This window comes from Dipodomys merriami, unplaced genomic scaffold (assembly GCF_024711535.1).
Source record: "Dipodomys merriami isolate MVZ:Mamm:240054 unplaced genomic scaffold, mDipMer1.0.p SCAF_17, whole genome shotgun sequence".
In the NCBI taxonomy this organism is placed as follows: domain Eukaryota; kingdom Metazoa; phylum Chordata; class Mammalia; order Rodentia; family Heteromyidae; genus Dipodomys; species Dipodomys merriami.
Genome location: NW_027203048.1, coordinates 19,359,602 through 19,387,185, shown reverse-complemented (window position 1 = coordinate 19,387,185; position 27,584 = coordinate 19,359,602). Strand labels below are relative to the sequence as shown.

Sequence of the window (27,584 nt, the reverse complement as noted above, 5' to 3'; positions counted from 1 at the left end):
GCTCAAGTAGTAGCATTTTCCTAGCAAGTGTGAAGCCCTGAATTCAAAGTGCATACTTTGAGATGAAAAGAGGGAGGGACAAAATGAGGGAGGGAGGAATGGAGGGAAGAAGGAAGGGCCGATAGCTCATCCACATTTCTCTCCTCTTCCTTAGATATGAAGATGGTAAGAAAATCTCTATTCCTAAGGACGTCATTGGCCACGTGAGGAGGTGAACTCACTGTTTCTCACCTTCCTCATGATGCCATTCTATTCTTCCTGGGATTCCGGGCTGAGACATTAACACACAGCCTGGACAACCAATTCATCACTCCTAGGACAACATCTCCATAAAGGGTCACTGGAATGGAGATGGATAATCCATTAAAGGCTTGGTTTTACATAGTATTTTATGCCTCAAGTAATATTGCCCAAAGGAAATGGGTGTGATGCTGGTTTATCTGTAGTTTCAGTTAAGGCAGAGATCAAGCAGACAGCCAATGACAACCACTGCCAATCTTTTTTCCCTTTCTGTACAGTTGAGTTTTCAAAATAAATGTGCTGCCAATTAAGAAATACAAAAGGCCAATGGACATATGAATGGTTGTTCCACATCAGCACAAGCCCACACTCAAAGAACCATCTGCTCAGTGCCTGCCTATCAAATGGCCAAAAAAATAAAAAAGAAAGGAGGAGGTGTGGCTCAGTGGTAGAGCACCTGCCTAGCAAGCATAAGGCCCAGAGTTCAAACCTTAGTACTGGAAAAAAATAAATAAAATAAAAAAGAATAATGCAAATCACTACATAATCTAAAAATTAAGAAAAGTGAGGGCAGGGGTGAGTTGGTAGACGCAGGGGAGAAGGTTGAAGGGGCAACATTGTTAAGAAGACACACTGCATCCATAAACTGCTTTGGTGAACGGCAACTACTTAAAGATCATACACATATTAAAAAATAAAAAAGAATAATGCACACTTCTGGTGAGGGCATGGGAAGATACACACTCTACCTCTTGCTGATGGGGCTGTGAACTCATGTTTTTCCAGAAGGTAATTTCAGACCTAACAATATTCATCTTTCTCTAGCTCCCTGTCTCTGTCTCTCTGTCTCTGTCTTTATATCTGTGTCTGTCTGTCTGTCTATCTATCTGTGTCTCTCTCTTTCTTTCGTGCCAGTCCTGGGGCTAAAATTCAGGGCCTGGGCACTGTCTCTGAGATTTGGGGTTTTTTTGCTCAAGGATGACAGTTGGCCACTTGAGCCACAGTTCTACTTCTGGCTTTTTTGGTAGTTAATTGGACACAAGAATCTCACAGGTTTTCCTGCCCAGGCTGGCTTTGAACTATGATCCTCAAATCTCAGCTTCAGAATAGCTAGTATTATAGGCATGAGCCTCTGGTGCCCTGCTAAGGTTCATATTTCTTAAACTTTAAGTAAATGTAGTAGACACATTTGGACATGCCTGTCTAACCCACTGTCCATCAAACCTGACCCATTGTACATATGGGTTTTGTAGCTATGGATTTAACCGACCACAGATTGATTTATTTTTTGTTTTGCAGTGTTAGAGATTGGACCTAGAGTCTCACCTATGGCATGCAAGTGCTCTACCAACTGAACTTCATCCCCTCTAAAGGTAATTTTCAAGTTGCATCTGTACTGAATATGCACATATATCTTCCATATCTTCACTTTGTAAACAATACAATAGGATGTGGATAGGTTATATGCAAATAGGAAGCTATGTTACATAAAACCTTTAGCATGCACAAAACTGTAAGGGGAGGTTCTGGAATCAATCTCCTGCAGAGTCTGCAGGAGATTGCAGCAAAAAGAGCTGCATTTGGAATTAGCCCCACACCCATAACCCTTGCTCTAAGAGTTGTCTGCTTGGCTCTGATTGGCTATAACAACTAGACTTTTTGATGGAATGCTAGGAGGAGCCAATGAGTAGCCTACAGTTCTCTTTCTGAATTGGAGACACAGTGACCAGAGTCCCATGGTTGTTGACATGTGCACTGAAGGATACTGTCAAATCAGGGCTGGAGTGGCCGTATTCATTATCCACCTGCAAGGAAAGGAGCAAGCAGGGGGACACTTGACTGAATAAAGGACAGGAATCGAGCAAAGAGGGTAAGTGCTGAGGAGACTTCCTGAGCGTAAGCAGGGTGTTACAATCTTCCTCTTCCCTGTGGTAAAGCTATCTTGAGTCAAGAAGAATAAGCCTCCATGAATATGATTTTTGATATCCAATGTGCCGCATGGAATTACAATTACTAAGATTTTGTGGCACACTTGAATTTGCTATGACAGTCAATATTAAATCTTTTCACCACACATGGAAAGGTGATTTGTGAGGCGACAGATGTGTTGATTAGCTTCATGATTAAAACTGTTTCACAGTATGTGTGGGTATAAACATATTATACACCTTAAATATATACTTTTTCTTGTCAACGATAACTAAATAAAGCCAGAGAACAAAAGAATAAACAGCTAAGTCTAATACTACTTCTGAAAATAGTATTTCTGCTAAATGCTGTGGTCTCAATATTTTCTCGTCACAAGGCATGACTCTTATTAGCTAATGGCTTTGGAAAAAAATCATTTCATCACCTACATTCTGTGGGAATTTTAAGCATGAACTTCTGAAAGATAAAGAAAACTCAGGGAGCAGGTTGAGACGTAGAGACTATTTTCTCACCTGTAGCTGGTTTATAAATTGAGAGAAAGGGAAAGGATAATGCCCTGCTGATGGGTAGCAGCCTATGTGTAAATCCTAGTTCTACTATCTAGGGTATATGAGTTTGGGTCTGGATTTCAGGTATCTTATGTGTCAAGTGGGTGGATTTTCACATTGACTCCATAGAAATGATGGAAGAATTAATGTGAGACAGGTCACAACAAGTTCTTAATAGTACCTAAGACATACAATAAGTGTTAAAGACAGAACTGTACATCCTAAGATCCTGTTCAAGGAAAGGAAGATCTTTTCTTCCAAAGAGACTGATGATTCTCCTAAGCCCTAACTTCAGGGTGTATGAGTTACCTGGCTGATGAGCATAGATCCATTGGTAGGGAAGAGGACATGGAGAATTTGCCTATATAATCTAAGCTAGACTGCCAGGCTGGTGGTGTGAATAATTTGCCACCAAGAATTTCCCAACACATAAGAGTTTCTTGTACCTATTATCTAATATGCAAAAGAGAATTAACTGAAACCTTTAATTATGGATCCTTTGGGTGACTTAGATACTTTAGTCACATTGGGGTTAAATGCTACGGTGTTTGCAACTTCAGCTCCTGGAGCAATGGCTTCTAAAATACATTATTAGTTCACTTTTTTTTTTGGCTTTGGTAAGTACAAGACATAATTTAATCTTTCTTTGATGATTTGTGGGGCACTTCACACCCTTGCTACGCCTCGGGTCATTATTTAGCACATTCATTTTCATTGCCCTGTCCGGAAGACTCAGGAGTTATAGCATAAGAAATTGCACTGAATTTGTTCAGATCTAGCGCGTAGGCTAAACTCTGTTGAAGGGTTTTATGTATTTCTACGAAGTCTTGGCAATGAATATCTTGCCTCGCCTTAATGTGATATGAAGAACATTCTGACACATGGAAGGGTCCCATTGGACTCAAGAGAGTTACAGACAATGCTACACAATCATCCCATCCCAAGAATGTCACCAAGGATGCACCAGTGATGCCATCCAATCTTCCGGCACCTTCCACCCACCATGGAGAGGCTGAAGGATGCCTCCACAGGAAGTGCTTCAGAGCCAAGGATCCCAAGGGCCATTTCATCTCATCATGTTTGCAAAGGCTTCTTTCTCCCCAGCTATGGCTTGAGCCAAGAATTCATCTGTTTCAAGGCCACTTCTCAGACAAATACACTCAGAGCTGCTGCTACTGAGCATTTAGGAGATCTGTTTGGCTTTACAGGCAGTGGTTTCACAGCCGACTCCTGCCGTGTGGTGCAGTCACTGCCAAGCGATTTCAGGCTCCTAGAATCTATTAGATGTCATGCAAACCACACCTAGGGTCGACTGACTATTTTTCTCCATTCTGCTCTTACTAGTCCTTACCCATCTCTCCCACTGCCCTCCATTCTTTCTGCTTTTCCTATTTCCTTTTCCTCTCAGTCCTTCTTACCAAGGAAAAGCTGCAATGGTTACAGCCAAGGAGAAGCCTTTGTCCTTGGTTCCAGTGGTTTCTCAACACCAGTTCCATTCTTTAAAAAGGGAGATTTGGTCTCCTTTTTAGGCATTTAAAGGTAGGTACTATTTTCCACAGATTCCAAATCTTTCTGAATGTCTACTAGTTTCTGTATAAATATGCACTTACTAAAGGTAATTTCAGTGTGTATTCCAAAACCTTTAAAAATATGCATACTTCTTAGTAAGTTTGTTTTTCGGAATTTGCTCTAAAAATAATTAAGACTGGGCACAAAGATTTATGCTGGCGATTTATCACAACATTGAATACATTGGCAAGCATTTGGAGAAAAGGATATCTTGCAACAGCAATTGGTAACAGACTGAGGCAGGTGCATGCAACAGATACTACACTGTCCACTGCTTCAGGGCCTGGGATGGGCCAAGCCAAACCCTCTTCTTACTTTGGCTCTCAATAGGTATAGGTTTGGGTATTTGTTTGTATGGGATAAATACAACATGAGTAGATACATTTTTTAAAAAACGGAAAGCAAATAGATAAAATTAATTTTAATCACTTACCAAATTTAACTCACGAGGCTCAAACATTGCCACTTCAAGGTACATTCAGTATAACAATATTATCTGTGAGCTAAATAGTTTAATATTCTTTCTTCCCATACTAAGTCTTCCACATCCAGCATGCGTGCATGTGACACTTAGCACATATCTCAGTTGGGACTAGTTACATACTGCTACTGGACAGAGGAGTTCAGATCTCTGTAATTTACTTAAGAGAGTAGAGTATGGTCAGTGATGTGTGTGTGTGTGTGTGTGTGTGTGTGTGTGTGTGTGTGTGTGTGTGTGTGTGTGTGTGTGTGTGTGTGTGTGTGTGTGTGTGTGTGTGTGTGTGTGTGCTGTCCCTGAACTTATTCTACCACTTGAGCCACAGATACTACTTCTGGCCTTTTCTGAGTAGTATATTAGAGAGAAGAGTCCCACAGACTTTCTGCTGGGGCTGGCTTCAAACTGGGATCCTCAGATCTCAACCTCCCGAGTAGCTAGAATTACAGATGTGATCTACCAGCAACTGGCTTTAGCTGATATGTTATAAAGACTATACCCGTAAAAATTGTTATTAGACAATTGTCTCCAAAATTCCCTACTCTGGAAAACTGGTCTGAATCGCACATTACCTGGGTCTCAGTGGCACTATACTCTCCTGTTCTTCCCTTTTCCTTTTCCTTCCCCCTCTTCTCAACTTGTCAATCATATCCCAACCTCCAGTACCTAAACTCTTCCTCCATGATTACTTTCCTTCCAAGAATGAGTGCTCCTGGAATTGTACTGAATACAATTGTGGTATCCCCTTCTTCCTAAAGGTTCACAGCTGGGCAGACACCAGCTTGCCAGTCTCGGGGCTTCTTGTGGGGGCCACGCCTGGGTGAACACAAGTGATACCCAGCAGGGAACAGATGAGCTGTTCTCTTCAGATGCACAGGGGTTCACCACGGCAACTGCTGGCGGTGACAATGCTCCTGTGAAGCAACCTACATTTCAGAGCCTTTCTGGGGATGGCTGCTGGCACCACGGCACTATGGGGAAAGGGAATGGGGAAGAGAAAGGATTTCAGCTTGGTGGTCAACACCATTCCCTCCCTGTCATTCCTGAGGATTTGGGGAATGAGAGGCAGTGAGTCCAGACGCAAAGCAACTCTCTCTGGACCCTGGTTTTATTACGATTACATTTAGCCATAGGGACCATGGTCTGTTCACACAGCTTTTCTGTCAACACCAATTCTATCTACTGTTGGTTTGTTTAAGACCCGGATGTGCTGTTCCCCACGGACCAGGCAGGCTGAGTTACATCTTCAGGTGATTGGAATGCATTTATGCATGTTTGGCCCTCTCCACTCTAAGTTTCTGTAGGGAACTCACAGTTGCAAATCATTTGTTTGAGAGGAAGATTGCAATCCTTAGTATTAGATGGAACATTTATCTAAGGAAAATACCAGTAGAAATGTCAAAATGAGGAGCTTGGTTTTTATGTTTTGGTGGTACTGGGATTTAAACTCAGGGCCTCATTCTTGCTAGACATGAACTCTACCAACTGAGCCATATTCCCAGGCCTTTTTGCTTTCAGTTTATCTTGAGTTAAAGTCTTGTGCTTTTTTTCTTTTTTCTTTTTTGCCTGGAACACCCTTGGACTAGAGTCCTTCTACATCCTGAGTACCTGGAATAGTAAGTATGAACTACAACACCTGGCTTGATTTTGGAGGTGGGAATCTTCCTTTTTGCTCACACTGGTGTTTAACTGCAGTCCTCCAATCCCTGCTTCCCAAGTAGCTAGCTTTACAGACATGAGCCACTATGCCCAACCCAGCCATGATCAAACTGAAAGAACACTTCTGATTACTATAAAAGGTATGATGGACTAACTACCCAGGGTCCACCCCCAAAAGACCTACATTTCCACAAGAATCAGATTCAACCCAGACTCATCCAAATTCACAGAGGTCTAAGGTTGATCTGAACCCTTGAACTTCTCTGTACTAATGCTGTACTGTTCAGGGAGAATGTGAATTCATTCAGCTTTCAGTTCAGCATCTTTAACCTCATATTAATCATTCACAAAAACTCTGGCTGAAGACTAGCTACTCTGGAGACGCCTACTTCTATCTAAACATTTAAAAAATATCCAAGAAATATCAATTGTTCTTTTCATCTTACTCCAACTGGGTTGAGTCATTCTAACACTGAATGGCTTTTTAATGTCTTCCACACACTCCTCCTCTTCTGTCTGCCAATGTTATAATGTATTGTTTGGCCGATTATTTTTCTCATTTCCATTCTCAACTCAGCAACTCCAGACTGCCTCTCCCAACTTGGCAGAAGTCAAGGATGTCCATTCTTGCTGACTTTTGTGACTGTACATTGCCCAAAGTACATAATTTAAGGTGTGAAAAATATAAGCAATAGGAGGGAGGGAACGAATGGGAAAGAGGGAACAGCTGACGCTATGCAAAAGGAAAGAAATGTGCATATCACCCGATGTGGAAGAAGTAACTGTATTGTCAAAGCTCATAGAACTCATAAATTTTATAGAACACGATAGACAAAAAATATATATTAAATACATTCCCTAAAAATTTAGAAAAAATGAGAAATGCACCAATGAAACTTCCAGAACATATTATTGTAAAGCAACATAGCAAATTATCCACAATTTCAATGAAAACTTGCTTCTTGGTAATTGGTTTATCAGATTATAGTACGGAGTTAGCAAACTGCTGTGAGGCTGATAACTGACTAAAACATCAGAGGAATGGCCCCACAGGAGCATATTTGTCAAACTAAAAATGCCAAAGTCCAAAGAAACATAGGTGCCATGGTTTCCCTTATTTTCAATAACTAGTATATGTCTGAGACAAGCAGAAAAGGTCAGATAAGTTTACGTTAGGCGAAATGAACCCAAGATAAGGACTCAATGGTTTTTCTTTCTTGCTATTGTTTCTAATATATTTATAAGGTGATTTTTTTCTTGCTTTGTATGTTCCTCCCCTATGGTATAACCCCTGTTTTCACTGTAGTTGATGTTGGTATAATTTGGCGAGGGGAAGGGAAAAAACAAATTGTTTAAATAGGGATACTGGAGGACCCACTGCAACAATGAGATGTACAAGATGCTATGTCAAAAAATGAACTTTACAACTTTGGTGGGGGGGGGGTGATGAGAGGGTGGGGATGGGAAGGGGAAACAAAGGAGGAGGCAACAATGCTTGATAAGAAATGTACTCATTACCTTGCTCATGTAATTGTAACCCCTTTGTACGGTATTTTCACAATTAAAAAAGCTTAATAATTAAAAAAAAAAGTAAATAAAAATGCCAAGTGGTAGGCCCTAAACCAGTTAGGGTGAAAAATGGGCAAAAATAGTTAACCAGAGATAGTTGAATTAAGGTGCTTAATAAATGCAGAATCAAAGCAACACCAAACAAAACAGCTGACATAGTATTTCAAAAGAGAGAAGATGTGGTGAATTTGTGACATTTAACTGAATGGTTAGCATGTCAACAAAGAGAAGCTTGGACCAAAGAATTATAATAAATGCAGAAATCAACGTTTATTTTTTTACTGTCCATTATGTGTCTGGCACTATTTTAGGCAATTTACTTTCTCATCCTTCCATTTTCTCAGTTCTGTCAGAGAAGTATGTGCAATTCCATTTTCCAGATGCAGCTGACAGAGGTTAAATCAAGATGCCAACCAAAAGATGGCATGGCTCAAAGAGTACTCAGCGGAGACAGAGTGCTATCACTCAGTCATGGATGAACAACTTCAGGCCAGTTCCATTCAGAGCCTAATGGGAACAGAAGAGGCAATAGGATTAGTGGGCAACAGAATGGACTTTCTCAAGAGGGAAACTATTTTTGACTAGGCTTCTGCTAAATCCATGAGAAAAGTCTGTCTGCATGTGGAAGGTGAGACGTCCATCCCATAAAATAAGTGCCTGCCAAGTTTTTCTGAGTGGTTTATTGGAGATAGGAGTCTCACGGACTTTCCTGCCTGGGCTGGCTTTGAACCGCAATCTTCAGATCTCAACCTCCTGAGTATCTAGGATTACAGGCGTGATTTCTTACCACCAAAAACTCATGATGAGGCTTAATTCCTCCATATAACAGTGTCAAGAGGTGAGCTTAGTGAAAGGTGTTTGGACCAAGGAAGAGGAGCTCTCTTGAGTGTATTCTCACATGACTGAGTTCTCACTCGGGACATCATATTAGCCAATTAAGGTGAGAGGAAGGAAGCCACTGTGATAGAGAGAGGCTCCTCCCCCTTTCCCCTCCCCCTTTCCCCTTCCCCGCGCACAGCCTCTTGAATTTTTGCCTTATTACCCTGTTTTGATCCAGCATGAAGTCTTTGGCTGATGAAGCCCATCCTCCCATCTTGGACTTGCAGCCTCTAGAGCCACAATCTGACACAAGCCTCTCTTCATTATAAATTACCCAATCTTAAGTATTCTGTTACAGCTACAGGAAATACCCTAAGACAAAATCTCAGCCTTATTTAAAAGCAAGAGAAGGAAGGCATTGGTAGCAGAGGCCACTGGTTCTCCAACACACTGTTGATAAGATTTTTGCAAAACTCTGCTGAAATGGCTGACAAGAACCGCCACAGGCATGATAAATGAGGCCTGGCAGCCTGCCATCCAGAGGTGGGAAAGGGATGACAGTTTGGTGAACATAAGAGAAGTCACAAAGAGGGGGTGCAAAAGACATTTCCTAGATTTTTGAGGAGGGAAAAAAATCAGTTTTGCTCAGACAACACAAATCATATACCCACGCGCCAGACAAGAACACAAAGCATTGCATGATAAGAAATGCTACTTGAAACATCAGAAATGTAGGAAACCAAATATTGGTGTTAAATTCCATTTGTGCCCTTTTTCTTAAAGTTTTTAAAGAGACTATGCTACTTAGCAAAGTATTTTAAAGTTCAATTAAGCAAGCAAAACACAGTGGAATGTTATTGAGTAGGAGTGAAAAATTTTAAATAAGCAACTTGGCATTGCTAAAATTTAATTTCCTTGCTGATAAACAAAGAGCATAGTAATAATATCAAGCTCAAAGGATTTTTGTGAACATGGAATGTCATGGTGTTTATGAGGACATCTTATAAATTATCAATATAATTCAAACTTCATCATCTTTATGACTCCTAATCACTTCCTATTAGCCATGTGGCCCTCTAAAATGGCTGGAAAGAAAAAGAGGTCAGACTAGATTATCCTTTTAAACCTTCATGTTCTCTGCTTATTTAAATCACTACATTCTCTTCAAAATTACATAAATATATGTTGCAGTAGACAAGCAATTTGAATGCATAAGAACACAATATCCTCATCTCCAGTGAGCAGAGAGAAAAAGGAATTAATTTAGCAAGGAGAAAAGCAAAGCTTCCCATCTGATTCCATATATGCAGACCTGCCACTCATAAGCAACAACCAAAAAAAAAAAGCTATGTAATTCAAGAGCAATGAAATGAAAATTTCAAAAGAAATGTCAACACATAGGCCAGCTACAATCATACTCAATAAAAAGGGCACAGACAATGATAGTAGAATAGTACTCCAATGCCACCTGTCCATATCATTGTTAAGCTCCTACTTGACTAAGCTTTTGTAAAGCTTAATTCAAGTGTCTATACCTCCCTGTGAAGACTTCCCTAAATTGCTCTTAGGGCAATATGTGTATAATCCATGGGGTCAGTTATTTATAGTTGGTTGTTTCATAGGTTTACCTACCAGCTAGAATGCTAGATCCTTAGGAATTAGAATAACATCTTATTCAACTTCATTACCTGCTAAGGCATAGGTTCTGGCGCATACAAGGTGCTCAACAATGCTACTTTTGTTGATTTGATTAACTAATTCAGCAAATGTTGAGAACACAAAGTACATGATGCTTTGGTATATTTTGTAATACTGGAGTTTGAATTCAGGGCCTTGTACTTGCTACGCAGACATTCTGCTGCTGAGCCATACAGCTAGCCCATGTTTTTACACTGATAATTTTGAGATAAGAACTCATCTTTTGCCTGGAGTTGTACCTGGACTGCAGTCCACCTATTTTATACTTTCCACGGTAGCTGGTATGATCAGCAAGTGCTAGAACACTTAGCTCTTTCCATTGAGATGGAGTCTTGTAAACTTTTTTGCTTGTGCTGGCTTCAAACTGTGATCCTCCTGATCTCAGCATCCTGAGCAGCTAGGATTACAGACATAAGTAGTCATGCTTAGTCCTATCTGCCTTATTCCTAAATCAATAGAACACTTCCTAATCTAAATGGCCCTGACACGGACTTTCTAAAATATCTCTTTGAATTGGAAGGAGGTAAAAAAATAAAATATAACCAGAAGGGAGGGGGTAATAAGTTCAACAAGAAATGAACTTGCTATCTTACTTATGTAATTATAATCCCTCTGTACAATACCTTCACAATAACATTATTTAAAAATACAACCAGCAAAACAAAAAGATAGTCCATCTGAAAACAGTCTGACTGCCTAGAATAAGAATTTAAGATCTATACCAACCCAGAAACTTGATAGTTGACCTTATTGGCTAGCTTCTGTTTTTAATTGCCAAATCATTACTATTTTCCAGCATCCCCAATATAAAAGACCAATTTATGAAGTTTAAGAACAAAAAGCCAAAGCAAATGGAATGTAAACAGTAACCAAAGATGTAATTGAAAAAACTCCATGCATTGGAAAGCTATGCCTCAAATATGCATTTTTTAAAGAGCTCACGATATTTCAGAGAAAAAAATTACACATACATGAAAACATACCCACAGCTAAGTGCATTCTTGGAAAAAGATTTTAATACAAACATAGAGAAAATTCTCTAAGTATCCACAGAAGGTATTAAACTTCATAGAAAGGGGAAAATCAAAGATGGTCATAGATGTTTTGCTTTGTCTTATTATACATTGTAATTTTGAGGAACAAATATTATAATACCAGATTTGATACCTGGTTCTTTTGCCTCTTAGTTGCAAGCAAGAAGAAACCCAGTTCAAACTAGGAAAAACAAATGAATATATTTGCTCACAAAACTTCTAAGGAATATTTAGGTATATCCGGTTTGAAAAGCTCAAATAATACCATTTTCCCTCTCTCTCTTCCTCCTCACCCTCTCTTGCTTCATTCTGTCCCTGTTGTTTTGTTCTATTCTCTTCTCAAACTGAGGAAACATGCCAATGAGACCACTCCAAGCCCGTGTTTTTTAGCTCATGATTCAAACAGAAGACAAAGGATTTTAAATCTCACTTAAAAATCCCCCAGTTGCCTGTATTCATATCATATCCAGTCATCATGGCCATGGGTTGAACTGTAACTATTAAAGATCAAGCCTGGGTCAGTCACCATTCCTATAGCCAGGAGATGCAAGATTATTAACAGCCCCACAAGAGCTACTGAGATGGGCCAGAGGCAGTTCCTAGACAGAAAAGGAAAAGGGTGCCCGCTTAGCACATCTGACACACACCTCTTCACATATCATTTTAACCTAATGGTCATGCAACTGAAAAGCATTCTTCCTGCAAAGAGACATACTTGGAATCACACCCAGTTACCAGTCCATCTCCATATCCAGAGTCTCTAGGTGATGCACAAATCTCTTTGATGTAAGGCCAGTTAGCCAAACAACCTGCAATTCAAATGACCAATGCAATAATGCCCCACATTTCTATTACACAAAAGAGGAAGGACCACAGGGTGGCTCCAATTAAAGCTCCATTGAGAAAAGATAATATGACATATACCTTAGGGTATATCATACCCAGCTGACTAGCACAGCAAGGACTTACATCTCAATAGTGGACCCATTCTGGCTTTGCCCTATGGATAGATCCTCTAAATTCATTATTCTCTAAAGTTGTGCCTGAAATAAATGCTGGAAGGAAGTTCCTTTCAGAGACCCTGCTTCTTAACATCCCTGTTATTACCTTAAAAACCAGTAACCTCAAGCTCCACTGAGTTGGCATATCTCTGACCAACCCAAACTCTAATCATCTGGTGCTTGAGCATACTTCTGCAAGTGAACACCACCAGAAATCTTATCTTGAATCTTCCTTGATTATGGATCCTATCATTTGCATGTTTAGCAATAGGTCTAAGCCTTCAGCTGGATGATCAGGCAGAGGTGTTGAGACAGAACTAATACAGGCCTGTGCCCAAGCTAAAACCTGTTGGTTGACTCTTTACTATGGAATGAACTGTTAACTTCACCACCAGCAAGTCTTCAGTTGGGGAGGGGCTTAAAAGATCAGGCTTCTATGTTTCCCTGGGCCCTTCACCATATCTTGACCCTCTCTTGTACATCCTAGGCTCTGCCAACTAACTTGAGCTTGGATGGAGATGTTAGCTTTTGCAGTTCTGCAAGAAACCTGATTAATGAACTCAGAGCACTCATAGATTACTCTCACTTCCAGATAGGAGAAGGGTATCTCATAATGAAGTTATATACTATTTCCTTCCCGTTTTCAGAGGGACCAATTTATGCTGAAGCTTTTTCTTTGCTTGAAAGATATGCAAAAAGCAGGCTGCATCCTGAATTTTCAACAAATCCCCTAAAGCTCTTATCTCAGCAGGCACTTGATCTAAGAAATGACCATTAAACTGTATGTATGAGAAAGCATGACAAGGACTGTTGACTTTCCTGTCCTTGGTATGAGCGTCCTCACTATCCTGGACCAAACTTTTATTCAGTCAGCTCCTTATTGGAAAGTCTGTCTCTACCAATGGCCTATTTTCAATACTAATTATGCACTTAGTAATTGTATAGGGTACAAAAATAATTCAAACTTTCTGATGGAGGCATAGAATTCCATTGTGTATATATACCACATTTTCTTGATCCATTCATCTACTGAGGGGCATCTGGGTTGGTTCCATATCTTAGCTATGGTAAATAATGCTGCAATAAACATAGTTGTGCTGGTAGCTTTAGTGTGGTCTTGTTTGTAAACATTTGGGTAAATGCCCAAAAGTGCCTCCATCAGAAAGAATGACATTGCCCCATTTGTTAGGAAATGGAAAAACTTGGAAAAAATTATATTAAGTGAAGTAAGCCAGGCCCAAAGAAACATAGGTCCCATGGTTTCCCTTATTTGTAATATCTAGTATATGTATGAGTCAAGCAGAAAAGGTCAGATAATGTGATGTCAGGAAAATGAACCCTTAGATGTGTATTTTAATGTTTTTTCTTTCATGCATGTGTTTCTAATGCATTTATAAGATTATCTCTTTGTTGCTTTGTATGTCCTTCCCCCACAGTATAACCCCTGCTTTCACTATATTTGATGTCAGTATAACTTGTGGAGGAGATGGGGAAAAACCAGTTCTATAAGGATACAGGTGGACCTGTTGCAACAATGAGAAGTACAAGTAGTCATGTCCAAAACAAGCTTTACAACGTCGGTGCGAGGGGAGGGGGGGGAAAGGGGGGGGAAGGAAAAGGATTGGGATTGGGGGGGAGGGGGGATGCTGGGAAGGGATGTGAAGGGTAAACAAAGGAGGAGGCTGCAATGCTTGGTAAGAAATGTATGCATTATCCTGCCCTTGTAATTGTAACTCCTCTGTACAGTATGTTCACAAATAAAATTAAATTAAATTAAAAAAAAAGAAAAAAAGAATTCAAACTATCTTTAGAGGGGAAAGGGGGAAATGCATTGGTTTGTATGATTGGATAGGCCAAGAATAAGAATTCAAGAACAGATTGATCAAGGACTTCAAGCAAATCACCAGCGTCCCTTCTCACCTTCTCATTCTGTCTTCCTCAAACTGTCTGTCTCTTTAAATCTCACTTTCTCTACACCTCTTAGATCTGCTTGTCTCTGTATTTTATTTGCTTAATTTTGTTTAAGCTGGCCTTGCTCTCTCCTGCCATAGATAGGACATCCTGTTTAAATGCTCAAGTGACAGAAAAGATGGACACCCAACCCTCCATCAATACAACTCGGGCTCCATACATGTACAGTAATTTAATTCAAGATCTATGATTGGCTCTAACTGAATGCTACCCACACTTTCGCTCAATCATTGTAGACAGCCCATCCCAATCACTCAGTCCAGCCATGTGGCCACTTTGAAGTGATCATTTCACCAAAGACAGAAACATATAGAACAATGTAATCATTTTCCAAAATCTAAAGACGTAGTTCTATATTTAAAAAATAATTCCAAGTAACAAATACATTCCGTGTCATCTTCTATCTTGCCCATGTAGTTGGAACCCCTCTGTATGGTATTTTCACAATAAAAAATAATAATAAAAGAACAACAAAAAATGAAAAAATAAATAAAAAAATAAAACTTTGAAGGATCCAGAGCCAAATACCTGTACCAAAAAAAAAAAAAAAAACAAAAAAACAAAAAGTAAACCTTCTGGGGTTCTGGCTGGCTCAATGGACACAGCAGCTGCCTCGCAGGAGTGAGGCTCTGAGTTCGAGCACCAGCACTGCAACAAAGAAGAAAGGAAGTGAACACCTCATACACTAGTACACAGTGATAAGATGTGGGAAGGGGAGCCCAGTCGCCTGATGTGAATCACGGCTTATCCTCTCCGCAGCCTTGTGCTTTGAAAAAGACCCTTGTCCTCCCTGGCCTCAGTTGCTTTATCCTCAAAATAGGGATCATTAGAGCCCCTGGCTTTCCGGGGTTTCTGAGGACAACATGAATTACTAAATTGAAAAACTACCACCATGCTTGGCCCATAGTGAGCACTAGCACTGCTGCGCTGGGGTTTATTCTCAAAGTGATACAATGCGACTGGGTCTTAGAACGCCTCAGAGTTTCATCTTTATATTTTCCTGTGCTTTTCAAATTTGCTTTAGCATTTTTAGCATAAGAAAAAAAAATTGGCTCCTAAAGATATCTATAACTTAGATTCATAATTGTTATACATGCACATGCAGAGAGAGAGAGAGAGTGCTTTCTTCTCTCATTATCTATGATGGTCTGAACGCTTATATCTGCCAAAGTTCATATGAATGTGTTAATATTACATGGTGGGACCTTGCCAGGGGAGGGGGGATTTCAGGTCTTAAGGGCAGAGCCCTCATGAAGAAAATCAGTTCTTTATGAAAGAGACTTTCTTATAAAGGAAACTCCCTCCTCCCCCAAGGCGGGGGCGGGGTCTTCCTTGCCCCTTCCATTTGGTGGGATCAGTGAGTGGGTGCCATCTATAGGTGAGGGCAGTCCCCAAACAGACACAGAAACTGCTGCCACCTTGATCTTTGACATCTCAGCCTCTTGAACTGTAAAATAATAAGCCATCCAGTGTAAAGTGTTTTGTTCTATCAGCAGTACACACAAAGGCCCTACTTCCTCATTGCCTATAGGAAAAGATGCTAATTGCTTGACACATCTGACAAGGTCTGTAGGTAGGAACCTGGCCCTTCTTTCCTCTTCAGACTCATTTCCCACTCTCTTGCAACTCTACAATTCAGCCTTTCAGTCCCTCAAAATGATACTCTCTGTCTCTGCCACCCTTTCTACTCTGTGTCTTTCCTAAAGCACTTTTCTCCACCTCACTGCCCAATCTAACGCCTTCCCATCCTTCACATGGTTTGTGCTTCCATTCATGGATTTTGTTCATACCACAGCATCTTATTAAGCTTCTATTTTATGCCAGGACTTTGGAAACCAACAGTGAACAAGACAGAATAGGTTCTTGTATCTTCAGTATCCTTGCAGAAAACAGCATCATATTCCACTTATATTTCATAGTTTGAATTTTAAAAAAGACTAGTTTTAAAAAGCAGAAAAGGTATAGAGAAGCCCCAGGATGATTATCTTTGTCTTTGCTAGGCTAAAAGGGAAAGGGAGGAGAAGTTACTAGAGCCTGTGGAAAGGTTACCTAATGGAACCTGAGATGTTTAGTCAAAGACACAGCAAGCCCCACGACACAGGAATAAATACCCCAGACTAACTCTCCATCCTCCTCTCCTCTTTCTGATAAACATAGCCTGAAGTCAGAAGCAAGGGCTGATGAAATACACCGGGACCAATGGATGCAGACATTGAGCAGAGAGTGGGGAAGCATGGGTCTAGAAGGGGGAGACAGAAGGTGCCCCACACCAACTTTGTCTCACAAAGCACTATGCTAGGGGAAGAAGACGAGCATACTCAGAGCTAACATTTATTGATCCCTAGCTGTGTGTTATTGGCATATGATAGGCTACTTAGTCCTCAAAACATCTCATGGACCCCAATATGCAAATGAGGAAAACAACCATGGAAGGATGAGATACTGTGCACAAGGTTGTAGAGGCAAGGAGAAGAGCTTATTTGGCTTCATAATTAAGGCTCCTACCTGATGCACTAGGCAACCTTTCAGTTTTCAACAGTGGTATATGTGGGCAAAAAAGAAAAACAACTTGGAGCAAGGAATGGTGACAAGTTTGTAGGGGCAAGAAAGAGTGGAGATGGACTTCATTTGTTATTTGGTCTTTAAAAGACCTTCTAAAAAATGACTTCTAGGCTGGGGTCTGGATGGTGAAAATGAAGCAGCCATACACACAACTGCTCTAGGCAGAAGAGAAAACAAACACAAAGCAAAGGTAAGCCTAGCATGTTGGGAGACATCTTGCTAATAAGCAAGATGGAATACTTTTGAAATAAAACAGGAAAGCTGGACAGGAGCAATGCAATAAAAACAATTGAAGGGTTTAATAAAGGAAATGAAAGCTGGTTCACACCTGTAATTCTAACTCCTAGGGAAGTGAAGATCCTAAGGTTGGCAGTTCAAGACCAGATTAGGAAAAACAGTAAGTCTCCATCTGAACCAATAAAAAGCTGGATGTGGCTAAGCAGGAGGGCATGGCTACATAGGAGGATCAGGATCCAGGCTAGCCAGAGCATAATCTGAGACTGTATTTGAAAAAAATAACTAAAGCTAAAAGGGCTGGGTGCATGACTCAAGAGTTAAGTACTTACCTAGCAAGCACAAGGCCCTGAATATAGATCCTGGTACCGAGAAAATTATTAAAGGTGATTGAAGTGATAACATTTGGGTTTAAAAGATGGTTATAGAAAGTAGGTAGAGAAAAAAAATTGAGCGGGCAGGAGAGACCAGTTAAAAGACAATTATAGTCATTCAAACAAGAGATAATAATGGCTTAACTGAAGTTGGCAGTAGAGAATGAAAGGAGTTGGGCAGATTCTGAGTACACATCCAGATAATATTATAGGGAAGAATTGATGGGAAGTCATGGCACACTGGACAGGAGAAAGATGAAGAGAATTTCCCGAGAAGACTGGGGAAATAACAAGGATAAAGAATCAATTTGCTTTATCTTTGCTCATTGTGAGTTCCCTATTACTCATCTAAGAGAAAAAGTCAAGACAGTTGGGCTTACCATCCAGTGCTTGAAAACAACTTCAAAGCAAAAAATATAAAGAAAATTAAGGATCACATATATGTATACATCTATGTGTATATGTAGGTGTATGTGTTAGTACTAATTTATTTTAAGAATGCATCTGATCAGTGTTGTTAAACAACCCCATTTTCATGTAAGGAGTGAGACATTCTAATAGTAACTGATTGTATTCATGAGAAACGGTTGGCATATGAATCCCAGAGGGAAGATGAGAATTTTCTAGGAGCGAATATAAGCAGAGAAGAAAGCATAAGTCCTTCCAGTGACCAACAGCCTGGATTAAGAAGAGGCAGCTTCTAATCGGGGAGGAGAACTTGTACAGGGTGTAGAGATGTCAGTAACCAAAAGAAAATGCAGCATTTCTACAAAAAGGGAGACAATGATGCTGAATGGTTCTTGGGGGTTGACACAAGGACAAAGAAATGGCCATTCAATGTGTCAACATGGGATTTATTGGTTGCCACACTAACAAAGGCACTAGGCAGCACATATTTACAAGCCTGCTGGAGCATTTATGGGAAGAAATGAAGACAGAATAGCTGCAGTAGATCAGAGGATGTACTATTGCCGTGCACAGAGACCTAACACCAATGGACATCAGATTCTAGAGACCGCAATCATTAGGTCTACTATGCACAGACAAGGATGAAAAAGTGATATGTTTTGTGGAATCTTGGCTTCGGTCCTAGAATTCCATTTCCACATTTTCTTATTTAACTGAAAAGCTGCTCTTCTCAAGCATAGGAAGGAGTCTGACTGACATATACCTCTCATGGCAACTACTGAAGCAACTGACTGTGGTGGATGTTGATGAAGCTCTGCAGGAGATCAACTCTTTTCCTGACCAAAAAACCAGCTTGCCAGGGCTTCCTATGGGGAAAGCTGGTCCTTATCTCATCAATTACTTTAAGAAGAGCATCAGTGAAATGGTGAGATAACTGAAGAGAGAAAAGAAGGAGAGACAATTAGAACGTGATGAAGCTGTCTCTTCATGAAGCTCACTACGAAACAGAAGCACTGTCTGGAATAAAATGTTGAGTTAAATAAGAGGACATCACCAAAATAGAAGAAATGAGTTAAAATCAGCCAGAACAAACACAAAGATCTTAAGCCAGAAACAAAAGTAGTTAGAGTGATATTAGAGTGAGGGATTTTCATTTTATTTACTATGGAAGGGATCAGAGGCAGAAAACAGGAAATAAAGCCAGGAGGGAAAATAAATTTGGGGAGAATTTGGAAGTGGTCACTGGAAATTTTGTAAGACTAATTTTTTCATTTCTAGCATTTGCAACATTTCTATTCATTTTCAACTCATGCCATGAATATAGAGTTAAAGACCCTATGGTTTGAGGAAAACTCCATTTTTTATTATATTTCATTTGATTGTATTGATTGTAGTTGTTATCTATTGCTATGTAGCTTAGTGGCTTGAAACAGCAATAAACATTTACTCTCTAACACAGTTTCTATGGGTCACTATCTTGAGAACAGCTTAGTCAGGTGGCTACAGTTCTAGAGGCTACAGCCAAGGTGTCAGTCAGCTGAAAGTCTGACTAGAGTGGGAAGATCTGCTTCCAAAATGGCATATTTTGTTAATACTGGTTGTTGGTAGGAGGTCCCCAGTCTTCTCAAAAGGGTCTCCTCATGGATTGCTTGAGTTCTGAGTTCATTTCTATATTACCTCATGTTCACATGTGCCAACCTTATTTATAGCAGGAGAGGATGTGCAAGAACATAAATACTATGGGACCATTCAGGAGGCTAGCAAACAGGAAAAATAAGAAGAAAAGGCTAACAATAAATTTAAATGAATAACAAAATAACTGCCTGAGGTAAAAGAAATGAAGAATTGATTTCAAGAGTTGAGGGTATCACTCAATGAAGAGAGCTTGCCTGGTGTGTATAAGGTTCTGAGTTTAATCAGCAGGCCCACACCAAAAAAAAATTGTTTTTTTTTTTACTGCAGTTGAATGCTTTGGTATGGATAAGACAAGAATAACAATAATGAAAAGCAAACACCAATTTCTAGCTACTATATTAGAAAATGGGCTAGCAATGTAAATTCTGCTTTAATTTTATTAATAGAAAAGAATCAAACCATTGCAGAATATAATAGTAGGATGGAAAAAAGCAAAACTGGTGGTCATAAAAGAAAATATGTATGAAGAAATAATTGAACAGTCTGTCTCTATTTAAAACAGAGATTGGTAATGGATTTATCACTAAGAACATTTTTAAACTCTTTATGTGCCACATAACAAGTCATTAATTGAAATAACCATAGATACAAGGCTTCATGCAGTCTATGTATGCATTATACCTAGGTTCTCCTCAATTCTCTATCCCCATACCTCCTGGAATTGTCACTGTCTTTCCTTTCTTCTTTATTGCAGTTATCAACGCTTGAACTCGGGGCCTCACACTTACTTAGTTTCTTGCACAGCTGGTGCTCTTCCATTTGAGCCATACCTTCCATTCCCAGAACTGAAATTTTCTTACCTAACTTTTCTTGACTTATATCCTAGAGTCTGCCTAGGCTACTATGGCCAGAATGGTGGGGTAGAATTTTTGAGTGAATGATAGGGGATAGGTATGGAGAAGAGATAAGTTGTAGCAGATATTGTCTAATCAATTAAGGTTATAAACAGGGAAGAGGACATAGTCTCTGCTTCCTTGACCAGTTGAGTTTCCTCTTTCTTATAAACAACACCCTGAGAGCTCATGTTGAGCATCTCAGGGTTCCCAGGACAGTGGGGTTTCCAGGGATATAGGACTTTTAATGCTAAACATGACCATTCCAATCAAACAAAGGAGTGGGTCACCCTAATTCTGTTTCTTTCTTTAAGTATATCTGAGAACCAGATTCACCCCTGGGCTCTTACTTCCTCCATGTATGTGATAACCAAGTATTTTGACCAGAAAGGACAAGCCAACACTTACACAACTAAAGAAGAGAGTTTGTTTTGAGAAAAGTCCCAGCTGCACCAAAACTCTAAATAAAACATGTTGAAGTAACTTTTAAAAGCAAATATTTGAACTTACTTAGAGTCATCTGATATTTGACAAAGGATGCAAAGACATACAGTAGAAAAAGCGTAGCCTCTTCAACAATTGGTGTTGGGAAAACTGGGCATCAATATTCAGAAAACTAAAAGTGGATCCCTATTTGTCACCATGCACTAATATCAATTTAAGGACCTTAACTTCAGACCTGAAACTGAAACTACTGCAAAAGAGTATAGGCATGGACTTCCTTGAGTCCCAAGGGCACAACAGATAGGAGAGAGACTCGACAAGTGGGAATACATTAAAATTCAAAAGTTGCTGCATAGGTCATAGTTACTAAACTAGTAAGACAGCCAACCAGGTGGGAGAAGATCTTTACCAGCAATACATCAAAGGCCTAATATCCAACATATTCAAGGAGCCCAAGAAACTAACTCCTCCCAAACTTAACACACCAATTACTAAATGGGCAAAGGAGCTAAAAAGAGACTTCTCAGAAGAAGAGGTAAGAATGGCAAAGAAACACGTGAGGAAATGCTCATCATCCCTGGCCATAAAGGAAATGCAAGTCAAAACCACCCTGAGATATCATCTTACACCATTTTGGCCAGCATTTTGAATTCAAACAACAAATGCTGGTGGGGATGTAGGGGAAAAGGAATCCTATTGCAATGCTGGTGGGAATGTAAACTAGTACAACCACTCTGGAAAGCAGTTTGGAGGTTCCTCAAAATAACTAAACACAGACCTTCTCTATGACCCAGCCTTACCGCTCCTTGGCATCTACTCTGAGCATCATGAGCCAGAATATGATAATGCACCTGCACATTCATGTTCATTGCTGCGCTATTCACAGTAGCCAAGATATGGAAAAACCCAGATTCCCCACAATAGATGAGTGGATCCAAAAAATGTGGTATCTGTATACAATGGAATTTTACACAGCCATTAGAAGGAATAAAATAATGCCATTTGCAGGGAAATGGACGGAACTAGGACAAATCATGTTAAGTGAGGTAAGCCAAGATCAGAGAGTTCTCCCTGATGTGTGGAAGTTAGATCTAAAATGCACTGGGATGTGACAAATTACATAGGATTTTAGATACAGTGAGACCAAATGAGGATAGTCTTAAGAGAATCGCAAAGGTGCAATAACCCGAGCGCCTCTTCATATGTATATAAAATAATATACATACTGAAATGAACTCTAAAGATATGGAAACAAAAGGCTTTTATCTTCATTTGTTCTTTTTCTTTTTCTGATGACTCTGTATTCTTTATGTTATATACAATGTATTCATATTCACATCTGTGGGAGGGCCAAGGGAGGACACAGAATCAGAGGAAAAGGGGTGAAAACTTGCAGCAGTGGTGGCGCACACTAGACACTGATAGAAGTGAACTGTACAACTCATGGGTAGAGATGAGAGAGGGAGGGAATGGGAGAAAGAGATCAGATGACACTGCGCAAAAGGAAATGTACTTATTACCTGACGTATGTAAATGTTCCCCCCACTGCATAGCACCTCTAAAATAACAATAAAGTACACTAAGAAAAGAAAGCAAAGGGGAAGAAAGGAAAATGAATATTATAAGTAAAAGAGAGTAGGGATGGTGGGGTTTCAGCCTGTAGCCTAGCCTAGCTTTGAGCTTAAAATTCTCCTGCCTCAGCCTTCTCAACGCCGGAGCCCAGCCACAGGAGAAGCAGAGACAGATGCATGAAGATAGCCTGAGCTACACAGAGAATCTTTGTTCCCCCCCCCCATAAAAAACCCAAACAACAACGACGACAAATACATTATAGAAAAGAACAATGAAGGGCAACATTGAGATACCACCTCACTCCAGTTAGAATGGCAAAAATCAAGAACTCTAACAACAACAGATGCTGGAGGGGATGTGGACAGAAGGGAACCTTACTTCATTGTTGGTGGGAATGTAAACTTGTTCAACCACTTTGAAAAGAAGTATGGAGGTTCCTCAAAAGACTTCACATAGAGCTCCCCTATGACCCAGCAATCCCACTTTTGGGCATTTACCCAAATGTTTACAAACAAGACCACACTAAAGCTACCAGCACAACTATGTTTATTGCAGCATTATTTACCATAGCTAAGATATGGAACCAACCCAGATGCCCTTCAGTAGATGAATGGATCAATGTGGTATATATACACAATGGAATTCTATGCCTCCATCAGAAAGAATGACATTGCCCCATTTGTTAGGAAATGGAAAAACTTGGAAAAAATTATATTAAGTGAAGTAAGCCAGACACAAAGAAACACAGGTCCCATGGTTTCCCTTATTTGCAATATCTAGTATATGTATGAGTCAAGCGGAAAAAGTCAGATAATGTGATGTTAGGAAAATGAATCCTTTGATAGGTATTTTAATGTTTTTTTTCTTTCATGCATGTGTTTCTAACGCATTTATGTTTATTTCTTTGTTGCTTTGTATGTCCCTCCCCCACAGTATAACCCCCGCTTTCAATATATTTGATGTCAGTATAACTTATGGAGGAGATGGGGAAAAACAAGTCATTTAAGGATTCAGGTGGACCTGTTGCAACAATGAGAAGTACAAATTGTCATGTCAAAAAGGAGCTTTACAATGTCGGTGGGGGGGAGCGGTGGGGGGGGAAAGGATTGGGTGGGAGGGAGGGGGGGAGGCTGGGAAGGGATGTGAAGGGTAAACAAAGGAGGAGGCTGCAATGCTTGGTAAGAAATGTATGCATTATCTTGCCCATGTAATTGTAACCCCTCTGTACAGTATGTTCATAAATAAAATAAAATTTAAAAAAAAGATATATGTTAGATACGGCTTTTGGATAGAACGCTGTGTCTTATGCCTGTAATCACAGCTACTCAAGAGGCAGAGATCAGGAGGATGGCGGTTCAAGGACAGCCAGGGTAAAAAGTTATTGAGATTCCAACTCAACAAATAACTCCAGTGTGGTAGTAGCATACACCAGTGATTACAGTTATTTGCCACCAGGCAAAATGCAAGACTATAACTGAAAAATAACCAAAGCATAAAATAACTAACCAATGTAGTCTAAATAGAGAGTGTGAACTCTATATTGGGCACTTAAACTTGTGAATTAGAGATGATGTTATATTAATCTTGTGCTGGCCTATTCAGAAGTAGATTCCAAAATTCAGAAATACCTCAATGCCTATCCATGATATTTCTGGAGTAGTTAGATAATGCTCAGTTTTTATCTTCATATATTTTCTGGATATACTCTAATGGATTTTTGTTTGTAAATATTTCTTTTCATGGTTTCACAGCAGAAACTTTTGGAAGGTTCTTCAAAGCACTATAATTTTATACCTAATGTTTTAATTTGGGGATGAATAAATTATTTTGATAAACAAAAAAAAGGAAAAAAAAGAAAAGAACAATGAAGGAATTAGGGGGAAATGATATTAGCATTCAGTTCAATAACTATGCCATAGTATTTAGACATTCATACTATGTAAATGTCTTTTGCAAATGAGCTTATAGGTTTGCTTGCAAACAGTAAGTATGCTAAATAAATATAAGGTGCTATTATTTGCAAAGCAAAACAAACGAGTATGTGATATTGGCAAGCAATCTCCCCAGCCATAGGAAGCTTCCAGGAAGATACCATCTATAAAGAACTGGGAAGTGCCTACTGCATCACGAACAGCCAAGAAATAAACATTTCTCTCTGCGTTCTCTGGCAAATTTAAAGAGAATTGGCTGGCTGAGCAGTAATTGATGAGTTTCAGGATGGCTCTTGAGGGGATAGAATCCTTGGACCTCTGACTACTGCTCCATGAGGTTTCTCCCAGAAAAGCAGAGAACAGCTTTAGCCCAAGCAAAGGGTCCTCCAGTTCTGATCCTTGTAAGTGGTGCACCTGCCACTGTCCATTCAACTCCCTCCCAAAGAGTCACCAGGCCTGCGGACAGCCAGGGAAGCTAATATGCCCATCGATTTAGATCAGTTCTGCAGGACACAGCAAATCTGCTATAGATTGTGACCTGCTGATAATCGTTCTCAGCTAACCAAGTGATCATTGATTAAAAATAGCTTTGAACATGTATCACACAGCTATTTCAGGCCTTGTTTTATTTGGAATGCAAATCCTGCTGGAAACTAAGAACTGCATGAGCAGCAGCTGGAAATCGACTCAGACATTCCAGCCAATGCACGTCAAGCCCACTTGGCAGAATTAATGCCATTCTGCGATCTCAGTGGAGGAGAGATTGTTAATTATGCCCCCACTGCCCTGTGGTTTCTATAATGGACACATCTGGTCTGAAAGGCTCATTTGAAATCCAATTTTTATTATTATTATTATTATTATTATTATTATTATTATTATTATTATTATATTTTTGCTGCTTACCAGAGTTAAAACCAAGTTGAAACTTTTGTTGGTGATGAGGAGAGGCAGCACTTCAAACTGCTTCATCTACGGAGTCCAGGTAGGCATTAATGAAAGCCCGGCTCTGGGTTCAAAGGATCTTTAATGCCTCCGAGCTCAGACTTCCATCAGTGTTGCCTACTGGTTCCCAAAATGCAGTATTTGAACAGGTTTCTCAATAAACAATAAATAAAACGCACGCATTCATCCCTGCACCTCAGGGCTACGGGGCTTAGTTTCCACGGTGCCCTCAACGACCACAGGCTGTGATCATTTTCATCTCTTCTAAAAGGAGATGGGCTGGGACTTTGTCTGTTTTGAACAGAAAGCCTTTCAAGGAATGTCTAGGCCCTGTATCAAGAGACATAACTGTTTGTTCTGAGGAAAATTTCCCTCCAAACGATGGCTGCCTCCTGAGTTGGCAGCAGGAATGGTACAACGGAGACGGCTCTGTTGGGGGTACCATTTTTGTGAGAAGAAAATTCAAACAAATCATCAGTCAAACCCAGGGTGGTTATCGCAATCCTCCAGGGTTTTAATTTTAGCAAATGGCATGGTTCCTTTCTTTCTTTCTTTTATTTTTCTTTGCCAGTTTTATTTTTACTTTTTATTAGACCTATTTATGAGGTTTGGTGTGATAGTTCAATACACGTACACAATAGGAAATGATCCATTCGGGGTAATTAGCACTTTGCTTTCCTTAAACAGCCAACATTTCTCTTTCTGTTGCACAGCTTTGAACTTCTCTCTTCTGGTTCTTGATAAAGGATATAATAGACTATTGTGAGCCACAGTCACCCTTTTGTGCTGTAGAACATGAGAACTTTTTCCTTCTAGCTTACTGTATTTCTGTATCCATTACCTATCCTCCCTCTGTCTCTTCTTTGCATCTCCTATATTTCCTAGGGATCACTATTCTACTCTTTCTATTCTTCTATGAAGTCAACTACTTTTCTTTTCTTTTCTTTCTTTTCGCTTTCTTTCTTTTCTTCTTTCTTTCTTTCTTTCTTTCGCTCTTCCTTTCTTTTGATAGTCCTGGGCTTGAACTCCTATCCTGGACATTGTCTCTGAGCTCTTTTGCTCAGGGCTAGTGCTCTACCACTTTGAGCCACATCTCCACTTCCAGTTTTCTGGCAATTAATTGGAGAGAAGAGTCTCACAGACTTTCCTGCCCTGGGCTGGCTTTAGACCACGATCCTCAGATCTCAGACTCTTGAGTATCTAGGATGACAGGCATGAGCCACCAGCCGCCCGGCTGAAACCCACTTTTTTAGCTTCCACATGTGAATGAGGATTTGTCTGTCTGGGCCTGGCTTGTTTCACTTAATATCATGTAAAAAGACCACTGTCTATATGGTGCTTAGACCTTGAAGAACTCAGATCCCTTAGCTCCCTCTGCTCTGCTCCGGCAACTCCCATGACAGCCTCGTGTTGAGTCAGAGCAGATGCAGCCCAGACCAGGCAGCGACGCAAGGTGTAGACTGAGGACCGGGTTCGCCCCGGTGTTTCAGGTGTTACTGCGTGAGGCAGTATCAGAAGCTGGAAGCCGGGGGAAGTGCTTATTTATCCCCATCCTCCTTGGCACCGTGTAATGAATAAGATACATTTTTCACTTCTTCCAGTTTTCCAAAGCTTTCAAGGCCTTACCCTTAATGAAGTGTCAGTGCTCTTGAAAGGCAACCATGCTGTACCTACCACCTATATCTGATGTTCCTTTGTTTCCAAACTTTCTCTGACAGCAGGGATTCTGATGGGGGGGAGGGGCGGGAAAGGTGAAGTAGAAGGGTTGAGAAGCGATGATCTCCATAGAAAGTCACAAGAGTGAAAGATACTGCAAATAAACTCCACACGAGACCTAATTAAATAATTTTGCCCTGGAACTAACCCTGCGTAGCGTACTTTGCATAAACACCTTGGTTGATGGAGCAACTTTATAGAAATCAGTGTTTAATAAGACTGAAGAACATCTGTCATCCAGGGAACCTGAAAATTATTGAGGGCAATATATAAGCTTAATTTTTAAAGAGCTTCTGAGCTGCCAGAGTTGCCCAACAATGTGTCAATTAGTGTAGGAGATCATGCCATTCCATCCCCA

General features: G+C 40.1%; 1 long non-coding RNA gene across 1 annotated transcript in view; it reads right to left on the bottom strand.

Moving 5' to 3' along the window:
- Nucleotides 1-8,278: 8,278 nt before the first annotated feature.
- The window catches only part of LOC138829024 (uncharacterized), a 143,274-nt gene continuing 123,968 nt past the window's right edge, over nucleotides 8,279-27,584 (bottom strand). Inside the window, exon 4 of the long non-coding RNA XR_011372470.1 lies at nucleotides 8,279-8,496. This is a non-coding gene — a long non-coding RNA (uncharacterized lncRNA). The remainder of the gene's footprint in view (nucleotides 8,497-27,584) is intronic.